We start from the raw sequence: 12,661 nt of genomic DNA on the forward strand, positions 1-12,661 counted from the left end.
TGTTCTTTCCTCTTATTAATCTTCATTTGTTACAGCAGTTGTAGCAGCCCAATGGGTTCACCTTATCTGCTGCTTAGACAGAGATGATTTATCAAGACAGGGGAACTGCAATAGAGAAAGAGTTATTCATACAGAGCTGGCTGTGTAGGAGACTAGAGTTAGCTTTATTATTACTCTAATTAGTCTCCCTGAAAATTTGGGGATCAGAGCTTGTAAGAATAATTTGGTGGGTAGGGGGCCAGTGAGTTGGCAGCGGTGATTGGTTGGATCAGAGATGAAATCATGAGGAGTTGAAACTGTCTTCTTGTGCTGAGTCATTTCCTGGGTGGTGGCCGAAGATCAGTTGAGCCGATTTACTAGTCTGAATGGTGACAGCTGACCCATCCAGTGCAGGGTCGGCAAAACATGTCAAGTACTAATCTTAGGTTGGACAATAATGATGTCATCCCCAGGAGCAATTTGGGAAGGTTAGAATCTTGTAGCCTCCAGGTTGGGCTCGGTGGCTCACGCCTGTAATCCCAGCACTTTGGGAGGCTGAGATGCGTGGATCATGAGGTCAGGAGATTGAGACCATCCTGGCTAACATGGTGAAACCCCTTCTCTACTAAACAAAATACAAAAAATTGGTCACACATAGTGGTGGGCGCCTGTAGTCCCAGCTACTTGGGAGGCTGAGGCAGGAGAATGGCGTGAACCCAGGGGTCAGAGCTTGCACTGAGCCCACATTGTGCCACTACACTCCAGCCTGTTGGACAGACAAGACTCCATCTCAACAACAACAAAAAATCTTGTAGCCTCCAGCTGCATAACTCTTAAGTTATAAGTTCTATTCTTTTGGCCACTTTGTTACTCCTGCAAAGGCAGTCTAATCCCCAGGCAGCAAGGAGGTTTGTTTGGGAAAAGAGCTTTTATTGTCTTTGCTTCACAGTTAAACTATACACTAAATGTTTCCCACAGTGAGTTCAGCCTATGCCTAGGAATGAACAAGGACAGCTTGGAGTTTAGAGGCAAGATGGATTTGGTTAGGTCAGATCTCTTTCACTGTCATAATTGTCTGTTATCATTTTTGCAAAGGCAGTTTTGGGTCCTCAGCCATAAACCTGTGAGGGATAGAAAAAAAAGATATATTTTTCTTCCTGAAAGAGGACCCTCAAAAAGTTAACAATAGAATAACCATGGAACCCTGCAATTCCTCTTACAGGTATTTAAGGGGAGTAAAAGTAAGACCTGCTTTTTACCCATCAGAAGTTTCATGGTTGAAACTCCTACGACAAATGACACATTAAGAAGAGAAAAGCATATACATTTATTTAATATAAGTTTATAGACATGAGAACCTTCAGAAATAAGATCTGAAGACCCAGGATAAACTGTATGTTTATAGAGAGTAATCATGAATTATAATTGGAGGACAAGAGAGTATGATCTAATAGTAAGGAAGGTTAGGGTTAGTGTTAGGGTGACTTTAACAAGACCTTCATATTCAGATTCCTCTTGGTCTCTAGGAAGGGGACAGCACCATGTGAAATAAAGGTCTTTTGCCCTATTTTCAGGGAGAGAAAGAGGGAGACATTCACAGAGTAACCTTCCTGCTTTTTGTGTTTTTTTCAATTTCTTTCACCTCAAAACACTCAGTAGGACAAGGTGTTATATTTGGGGCTTTCAGTTTCTGAACCCTGACAGTAAATACCCACAAAATTGAAAGTAGAGTCCCAAAATATATATCGACACCAATGTTCATAGCAGCATTACTCACAATTGCCAAGAGATGGAATTAACCCATGGGCATTAGGAGATAAATGGACAAACAAATGTAGTATGAACATGTATTATTTTGTTCTCACGCTGCTAATAAACACATACAAAGACTGGTTAATTTATAAAGGAAAGAGGCTTGATGAACTCAGTTTCATCTGGCTGGTGAGGCTGGTGGAAGGCAAGTAGGAGCAAAGTCAAGACTTACATGGTAGCAGGCAAGAGAGAGCTTGTGGAGGGGAACTACCATTTATAAAATCATCAGATCTCATGAGACCTATTCACTACCACGAGAACAGTATGGGGGAAACCTTCCCCATGATTCTATTATCTCTACCTGGCCCCACCCTTGATATGTGGAGATTATTATAATTCAAGGTGAGATGGGGGTTGGGGGAACAGCTAAACCATATCAGTATATAAAATACAGTCCTATTCAACTTTTAAAATGAAAGAAATTGTGACACATAATACTACATGGATGAACCTTGAAAACATGCTAAGTGAAATGAGCCTTTCACAAAAGAACTAATTTTATATAATTCCACTTCTATGAGGTACTTGGGGTATCTGACTTTATACATAGAGAAAGTAGAATTGTGGTTGCCATGGGCTGGGGAAGAGGTTAATGCAGAACTGTTGTTTCTGGGTACAGAGCTTTGTGTGATTTAAAAGTTTTGGAGATGGAGGATGGTGATGGCTGTACAAAACAGGAATGTATTTATTGACATTGAATTGGATATGTAAAAGTGGTTAAAGTTATCTATTTCATGTTATATATATTTTATCACAATAAAAAAAGAAACAGGAAATTAAACATTATAGTAAGCGGTCTGTGATTGACTTCAGTCTCTTATTATGTGAAAACCAAAATAAAGTATCATAGTACCAAAGCAAAACTCAGTCACTCTCTCTCTCTTTCTATTTCTATATTTGCATTTATCCAGGCCCTTGTTGATATTTGAACTTAATAATTAAATCACAGACTGAATTATTTTCTTCTTCATTTTTTATCTTTCCTATTTTTCATGTTGGAAATGTTTTAAAACAATCTTAACAACAATAACAAAAAAGTCGGGTAATATAGTGGCTGGAAATGAAAAGAAGATAACCTGAATATTCAGGCATAAAATATAAAGTTCTAATATCTGAAAAAAGCATCATTTTTTTTTATACTTTAGGTTTTAGGGTACATGTGCACAATGTGCAGGTTTGTTACATATGTATCCATGTGCCATGTTGATTTCCTGCACCCACTAACTCATCATTTAGCATTAGGTATATCACCTAATGCTGTCCCTCCCCCCTCCCCCAACCCCACAACATTCCCTGGAGTGTGATGTTTCCCTTCCTGTGTCCATGAGTTCTCATTGTTCAATTCCCCCCTATGAGTGAGAACATGCGGTGTTTGGTTTTTTGTCCTTGTGATAGTTTACTGAGAATGATGTTTTCCAGTTTCATCCATGTCCCTACAAAGGACATGAACTCATCATTTTTTAAGGCTGCATAGTATTCCATGGTGTATATGTGCCACATTTTCTTAATCCAGTCTATCGTTGTTGGACATTTGGGTTGGTTCCAACTCTTTGCTGTTGTGAATAGTGCCGCAATAAACATACGTGTGCATGTGTCTTTATAGCAGCATGATTTATAGTCCTTTGGGTATATACCCAGTAATGAGATGGCTGGGTCAAATGGTATTTCTAGTTCTAGATCCCTGAGGAATCGCCACACTGACTTCCACAATAGTTGAACTAGTTTACAGTCCCACCAACAGTGTAAAAGTGTTCCTATTTCTCCACATCCTCTCCAGCACCTGTTGTTTCCTGAATTTTTAATGATGGCCATTCTAACTGCTGTGAGATGGAATCTCACTGTGGTTTTGATTTGCATTTCTCTGATGGCCAGTGGTGATGAGCATTTCTTCATGTGTTTTTGGCTGCATAAATGTCGTCTTTTGAGAAGTGTCTGTTCATGTCCTTCGCCCACTTTTTGATGGGGTTGTTTGTTTTTTTTCTTGTAAATTTGTTTGAGTTCATTGTATATTCTGGATATTAGCCCTTTGTCAGATGAGTAGGTTGCAAAAATTTTCTCCCATTCTGTAGGTTACCTGTTCACTCTGATGGTAGTTTCTTTTGCTGTGTAGAAGCTCTTTAGTTTAATTAGATCCCATTTGTCAATTTTGGCTTTCATTGCCATTGCTTTTGATGTTTTAGACATGAAGTCCTTGCCCACGCCTATGTCCTGAATGGTATTGCCTAGGTTTTCTTGTAGGATTTTAATGGTTTTAGGTCTAACATTTAAGTCTTTAATCCATCTTGAATTAATTTTTGTATAAGGTGTAAGGAAGGGATCCAGTTTCAGCTTTCTACATATGGCTAGCCAGTTTTCCCAGCACCATTTATTAAATAGGGAATCCTTTCCCCATTTCTTGTTTTTGTCAGGTTTGTCAAAGATCAGATCATTGTAGATATGTGGCATCATTTCTGAGGGCTCTGTTCTGTTCCATAGATCTATGTCTCTGTTGTGGTACCAGTACCATGCTGTTTTGGTTACTGTAGCCTTGCAGTGTAGTTTGAAGTCAGGTAGCGTGATGCCTCCAGCTTTGTTCTTTTGGCTTAGGATTGACTTGGTGATGCGGGCTCTTTTTTGGTTCCATATGAACTTTAGTTTTTTCCAATTCTGTGAAGAAAGTCATTGGTAGCTTGATGGGGATGGCATTGAATCTGTAAATTACCTTGGGCAGTATGGCCATTTTCACGATATTGATTCTTCTAACCCATGAGCATGGAATGTTCTTCCATTTGCTTGTATCCTCTTTTATTTCATTGAGCAGAGGTTCATAGTTCTCCTTGAAGAGGTCCTTCACATCCCTTGTAAGTTGGATTCCGAGGTAATTTATTCTCTTTGAAGCATTTGTGAATGGGAGTTCACTCATGATTTGGCTCTCTGTTTGCCTGTGATTGGTGTACAAGAATGCTTGTGATTTTTGTACATTGATTTTGTGTCCTGAGACGTTGCTGAAGTTGCTAATCAGCTTAAGGAGATTTTGGGCTGAGACAATGGGGTTTTCTAGATATACAATCATGTCATCTGCAAACAGGGACAATTTGACTTCCTCTTTTCCTAATTGAATACCATTTATTTCCTTCTCCTGCCTGATTGCTCTGGCCAGAACTTCCAGCACTATGTTGAATAGGAGCGGTGAGAGAGGGCATCCGCGTCTCGTGCCAGTTTTCAAAGGGAATGCTTCCAGTTTTTGCCCATTCAGTATGATATTGGCTGTGGGTTTGTCATAGATAGCTCTTAATATTTTGAGATACATCCCACCAATATGTAATTGATTGAGAGTTTTTAGCATGAAGGGTTGTTGAATTTTGTCAAAGGCCTTTTCTGCATCTATTGAGATAATCATGTGGTTTTTGTCTTTGGTTCTGTTTATATGCTGGATTACATTTATTGATTTGTGTATGTTGAACCAGCCTTGCATTCCTGGGATGAAGCCCACTTGATCTTGGTGGATAAGCTTTTTGATGCACTGCTGGATTCAGTTTGCCAGTATTTTATTGAGGATTTTTGCATCAATGTTCATCAAGGATATTGGTCTGAAATTCTCTTTTTGGTTATGTCTCTGCCAGGCTTTGGTATCAGGACGATGCTGGCTTTATAAAATGTGTTAGGGAGGATTCCCTCTTTTTCAGTCAATTGCAATAGTTTCAGAAGGAATGATACCAGTTCCTCCTTGTACCTCTGGTAGAATTTGGCTGTGAATCCATCAGTTCCTGGACTCTTTTTTGTTGGTAAGATATTGATTATTGCCACAATTTCAGAACCTGCTATTGGTCTATTCAGAGATTCAACTTCTTCCTGATTTAGTCTTGGGAGGGTGTATTTGTCGAGGAATTTATCCATTTCTTCTAGATTTTCTAGTTTATTTGCATAGGGGTGTTTGTAGTATTCTCTGATGGTAGATTGTATTTCTGTGGGATCGGTGGTGATATCCCCTTTTTCATTTTTTATTGCATCTATTTGATTCTTCTCTCTTTTCTTCTTTATTAGTCTTGCTAGCGGTCTATCAATTTTGTTGATCTTTTCAAAAAACCAGCCCTGGATTCATTAATTTTTTGAAGGGTTTTTTGTGTCTCTATTTCCTTCAGTTCTGCTCTGATTTTAGTTATTTCTAGCCTTCTGATAGCTTTTGAATGTGTTTGTTCTTGCTTTTCTTGTTCTTTTAATTGTGATGTTAGGGTGTCAATTTTGGATCTTTCCTACTTTCTCTTGTGGCCATTTAGTGCTATAAATTTCCCTCTACAAACTGCTTTGAACGTGTCCCAGAGATTCTGGTATGCTGTGTCTTTGTTCTCATTGGTTTCAAAGAACATCTTTATTTCTGCCTTCATTTAATTATGTACCCAATAGTCATTCAGGAGCAGGTTGTTCAGTTTCCACGTAGTTGAGGGGTTTTGAGTCAGTTTCTTAATCCTGAGTTCTAGTTTGATTGCACTGTGGTCTGAGAGACAATTTCTGTTCTTTTACATTTGCTGAGGAGAGCTTTACTTCCAACTATGTGGTCAATTTTGGAATAGGTGTGGTGTGGTGCTGAAAAAAATGTATATTCTTTTGATTTGGGGTGGAGAATTCTGTAGATGTCTATTAGGTTGCCTTTGTGTAGAGCTGAGTTCAATTCCTGGATATCCTTGTTAACTTTCTGTCTTGTTGATCTGTCTAATGTTGACAGTGGGGTGTTAAAATCTCCCATTATTATTATGTGGGAGTTTAAGTCCCTTTGTAGGTCACTCAGGACTTGCTCTATGAATCTGGGTGCTCCTGTGTTGGGTGCATATATATTTAGGATAGTTAGCTCTTCTTGTTGAATTGATCCCTTTACCATTATGTAACGGCCTTCTTTGTCTCTTTTGATCTTTGTTGGTTTAAAGTCTATTTTATCAGAGACTAGGATTGCAACCCCTGCCTTTTTTTGTTTTCCATTTGCTTGCTAGATCTTCTGTCATCCCTTTATTTTGAGTCTATGTGTGTCTCTGCATGTGAGATGGGTTTCCCGAATACAGCACACTGATGGGTCCTGACTCCTTATCCAGTTTGCCAGTCTGTGTCTTTTAATTGGAGCATTTAGCCCATTTACATTTAACGTTAATATTGTTATGTGTGAATCTTATCCTGTCATTATGATGTTAGTTGATTATTTTGCTCGTTGATTGATGCAGTTTCTTCCCAGCCTCGATGGTCTTTACAACTTTGCATGAGAAAACATCATTTCTATAATTGTGTTGAACAAAATTTCTAGAGAATGAAAAATAAAATTTTAGAAGAGTAGGAATTAAACATGTTACAGTGCCCTTGTCTCCTATATGGAGAAAATGATAGATTCTGTTATAGTATGATAGTAAAAGAACACAGGATAAATTCATAACATGTATCGTAAGTACATAATATATAATACAAACATCATATAAATTAATGATTAGAGACTCTCTTTCTGAGAGTGCATGAGAGACTCAGTCCAAATAAAAAAACAAATTATAAAATAAAATAGTAAAAGAGTACAAACTTCCAGATGCACTTCAGTGGGTAAGGAGATCAATAAACTAGTCCATTTATGCCATTGAATACTGCTCATTAATTAAAGGAATGAACTTCTTTGTCTGTGTGAGATCCTGGTCCTGGCCTGAAACTCCTGAACTGAAGTGATCCTCTCACCTTGGCCTACCAAAGTGCCAGATTACAGATATGAGCCACCATGCCTAGCCAAGAATGAAGAATTGATCTACACAAAACATGGATGAGTTGCAAAGAATTTTCTAGGTGGAAAATGCCAGTAACCAAAGGTGACAGACTGTAAGAATTCTTTTATATAAAATTATTAAAATGACAAAACATAGACAGGGATGACAGATGAATGATTATCAGGAGTTAAGTACTGACAAGTGTAGAAGAGTGAGAGACTGTCTACAAATGGGTACATAGTGGTTTCTTGCAGTAATGGAAAGTTTCTATATCTTGATGGTATCAGCATCAATATTCTAATCCTAATTGTCTTAGTCAGTTCAGGCTGCTCTAACCAGTGATCACAGACATGGTATGGCTGTGTCCACACCCAAATCTCAACTTGAAGAGTAATAATCCCCATGTGTCAAGGGCAAGCCTAGGTGGAAATAATTGAATGATGAAGGTGATTTTCCCCATACTGTTCTTGTGGTAATGATTACATCTCAGGAGATCTGATGATTTTATAAACGGGAGTTCTCCTGACGAGGTCCTCTTGACTGCCACCATGGAAGACATGACTTTGCTCCTCATTTGCCTTTCACCATGATTGTGACACCTACCCAGCCATGTGGAACTGTGAGTCCATTAAAACTCTTTCCTGTATAAATTACACAGTCTCTGGTAATTTATAACAGCATGAGAGCAGACTAATACAATAATCAACCAGGTAGCTTACACAAAAAATAAATTTATTTCTCACAGTTTTAGGAGCTGGAAGGCCAATGTCAAGGCACCAGCACAGTTAATTAGGTTGTGGAGAGGGCACACATCTGGGTCATGGACAGTTGCCTTTTCAGTCCTATCACAGCAGAAGGGAGAAAGCAAGCCCTCCCAGGACACTTGTGAGGGCACAAATCCCATTCAGGAGGGCTCCAGCCTCACCATATTCTAGCCTCACCACCTTAACTAATATGTATGGCCTCCCAAAGACCCCACTACCTAATACCATCAAATTATTAGGTAAATCTTCAACATCTGAATTTTGGGAAGACAAAAGCATGCAGTCTGCCAATGAGATTGTAGTTTATCTTTGTAAGAAGTTACCATTGCAGTGAAGTGAATAAAAGGTACATACAATCTCCCTGTATGTTTCTTACAACTGCATGTGAATCCACCATTATTTCAAAATGAAAAGATTAACTTTAGTTACAAGTCAGAAAACTAACTAGACAGATCCTGCGATATCATAGAAAGGGAGATGAGGCATTTGGGAGAGCATGAGCCCATACAACAAAATTTGTCAAACAAAAAAGCAAACCCATTGGACAGAACAAAAACAAAATAAACATGGCAGAATCAAGACCAAAATCGACCATAACAAGGAAATGTAAATGCAGTCATCTCACTAATTGCAAAGCAAGACTATAAGATGTGAATTTAAAATGTATGTGTATAAAAATAAACATAAAATTTTTAAATTACTCAAATTTGAAAATAAAAATATATGTACATATGTATCTGTATATAATACATACATCCTCCTATATAAACTATACCTACGTTATAAAACTAAAAATTTACATTATTTTTCAATGCCAATGGAATACTTATAGTAAAGGCTGTGAGGTAGAATTTGTATAGATTATATTTTCTGACCATAATATGATAGAGGTCAAAAGGAATTAAAAGGGAACTTTTTTAAACTCACATAGGAACTATGGACAAAAAGCTACTGGAGTAAAAAATAAGTGGAGCCTGCTATTTTGAGGAAGAAAACAATATGATATTAGAATAGGATAAAACAAATTTCAGATATATCATTGCAAATGTACTCAGAGGAAAATCATGGGTTCAAAAATGTTGCTTGATCAAAAAGAATAAAATACAATATTTTCTGAGGATTTTAGAAACAAAAATATAAAAATGGCTTCAAAGGAAATTAATAAAATAAGGTCAAAAATATATGTTATGTAGGAAAACAGTTTTATATTAATTCAGTTTTCTTTCTGAAAATAAACCAATAAACATTAAAACATGAATATGAATAAATTATCATAGGAAACCAAATACACCAATAACTTAAATATTTGTTGAGAGAAAATGTTACAAGTGTATTTTCTGAAAACCTTAAAAATAGATAGTATACATGTTTATTCCTGTCATGATTCATAGTAAATATTCTTATTGCTCAGTAAGTACCATCAGTTACAAGTTGCATTAATTATAAGAAAGATGTGATGACTGACAACTATAATCTCGATACTTTTTGGAGCCCAAGACCAGTGAATCACTTGAACCTAGATGTTTGAGACCAGCCTGGACAACATAGTGAGACTCTGTCTCTACCAAAAAAAAAAAAAATTAGCAGGACAGGGTGGCAGGCACCTGTGGTCCCAGTCTACTAGGGAAGCTGAGGTGAGAGGATCTCTTGAGCTCAGGAAGCAGAGGTTGCAGTGAGTGGAGATGGCACCACTGCACTCCAGCCTGGGTAACAGAGCCAGACCCTGTTTCAAAAAATTACACAAATAAAAGAAGAAGTTGCATTAATTCTGTATAATTCCAAGAAGCATAAAAGTCAATTACTTCATGTCACATTTAGATTTTAGTATGGCACATCAGTGCAATAAAATTATGCAATCGGAGAACAATATAAAATATAATTCTGTTACTACATACAAATTTCAATAATCATTAAAAAGAAAAAAAGTAAATTTCAGGGTTTCCATATAATATTCCATTTATTTATTTATTTTTATATTTTATTTTAATTAATTAATTAATTAACTAATTTTTTGAGATGAAGTTTTGATCTTGTTGCCCAGGCTGGAATGGAATGGTACGATCTCAGCTCACTGCAACCCCCACCTCCTGGATTCAAGTGATTCTCTTGCCTCAGCCTCCTGTGCAGCAGTCTTTACAGGCATGCACCACCATGCCCAGCTAATTTTGTATTTTTAGTACAGCCAGTGTTTCTCCATGTTGGTCAGGCTGCTCTCAAACTCCTGACCTCAGCTGATCTGCCCACCTCGGCCTCCCAAAGTGCTGGGATTACATGAGTGAGCCACCACACCTAGCATATATAATATTCCATTTATTAAGTTGGTTTCCTAATACTTTTGGAAGTATTCTGCAATACTTCTGCACCAACATAATGTGATATATTTATGTTTTTACTACTACTAACTGCGTTTGTTTTCATTATATTTACAAAACTAATACATACTGCTCAGCTGTGTGTTTTTATAGGAATGTACAAATTTGGAAATGGAAGTCTTAAGTCTATAGAGTTTTCTTTGAAGGCAGAAACTATTGGATGATACATTTTGCACATGGCTTTTACTTTAAGAGTATTAATATTCTTGGAATATTTAATGATAAATCTTTGAATCTTGAGTTTCTGCTTTTTAGGAACAAGGTCATCCTGGAGAAACTATGCAAAAGCTCAAACCTGACTTTCTGAATATTCACCCAAGTGGTTAATGAACACAGGGATAAAAATCAGTGAGTTTTATTTCTGTCTAGCTCAAATCTGTGTAGTTCTCGGAACATTGCTTTCGCTTTCTGAGTTTATTTTCTAAATATTTCAAGTAAGAACAAAGATATTATCACCATCTACTCTATGTAGCTATTGTGACAAGAAACACAGTAATGGTTATAATGATGGACACAGTGTGCATAAATCACTAGCCAGAGTCCCTGTCATTTAAGGACCACTCAGTGAAGATAAACATGTCTTCTGAAGGTTGTCCTTGATATTACTATAATTAATGACAACAATAGTATTATTGTTATTAGTGGTGTCATTATTATTACTATTGCCATCACTAATAGTATTAGCAGCAACATCCTAATCTATTAGTGCTGTGGTTGGCATTGTTTCTCTTGTAGAAATCTGGAGAGAAGGCTGGCAAGTCTAATTTCTCTGCAGCATCCAAACTGTGTGTGGGGAGGGAGGTGGGTGGATAGGGGAAGGGGTTATGTGGTGCTGTTTTTTAGCATCAATACTGTCTTTGAAGGGCAGATGAAAGTTTTCCAAAGAGCTATGAGTTGTCTGTGATTTGACACTGTGTAAAAAACCCCAAAGTGCCTAATAAATCCTCATGTACATTGATGAACCTTTTTGACTCAGAATTCTCTAAGCCTATGGCATCTCTGATTCAAATATTATTCAAAATGCTTTTTTCCAGAATCTAGGATAGTAGTTACATTTTGTTTTCTCGTATATCTGAGAAAAGGCAGCTCTCTACTACTTCTGACATTACCGCAAATCCCGTCTACTATTCTGTCTCACTCACTATACCGCCTCTGCTTGCTGCTGGAACATGGCTTATGGAACCAGGAAGCAGTTCAGAACTAGCATGAATGCATCTGAAATGAGCTGCCTTTTGACAAAGAAAGAGGTTTCAATTTTCTTAAGGCCATTTTTACAGCCCTTAAGGAAAAATTTTCAGAGTACCATTCATCTTACTTTTTAGAATTTTCAATTTATTGAGTTGGTGATACATTGCATGGAAATAGACATTCTCCTCTAATTGGATGTTTAGAAATCGTCACCACTCCGAATGATTCCTTAATCCAGAAATCTTGGCTTGTTCCATTCTCTGATATTCATTGTAATATTCACCCAATGTTAGATTTTTTTGCAAATTTCTGAAATAATTTATATCATTTCTTCTTCCAAGGGGGAAGAAATTGCCTGTCTAAAGTCTTCTGGAAGGGCTAAAACTTGGATATAATCGTACATATTATACAACAATGCAGACCATGTGCCACCATGGGGCTGGGTGTAAAAGTAGCATTTTGGTTTCCCACAGGAATACAATTCCATTATTAAGGTGTGAGAAACCATGCAGAACAAATGATAAGACCCTCCCCATCTTTTCTTCAACAAGCAAATGGAAGGAAAAATGAAGGAAGGCCAGTGTGGTGGCTCATACCTGTAATCCTTGCACTTCCTTGGGAGGCTGAGAAAGGAAGATCACTTGGGCCCAACAGACAGACCTGAGTCACAGAGTGAGACCCTCATCTCTACAAAAAATTTAAAACTTAGACAGATGTGGTGGTGCACACCTGTGGTCCCAGCTACTCAGGAGACTGAGGCAAGAGGATTGTTGGAGGCCAAATAAGGGTTGCAGTGACCCATGGTTGTGCCTCTGCACTCCAGCCTGGGCAAGAGAGG

Source organism: Symphalangus syndactylus, chromosome Y (assembly GCF_028878055.3).
Source record: "Symphalangus syndactylus isolate Jambi chromosome Y, NHGRI_mSymSyn1-v2.1_pri, whole genome shotgun sequence".
NCBI lineage: Eukaryota > Metazoa > Chordata > Mammalia > Primates > Hylobatidae > Symphalangus > Symphalangus syndactylus.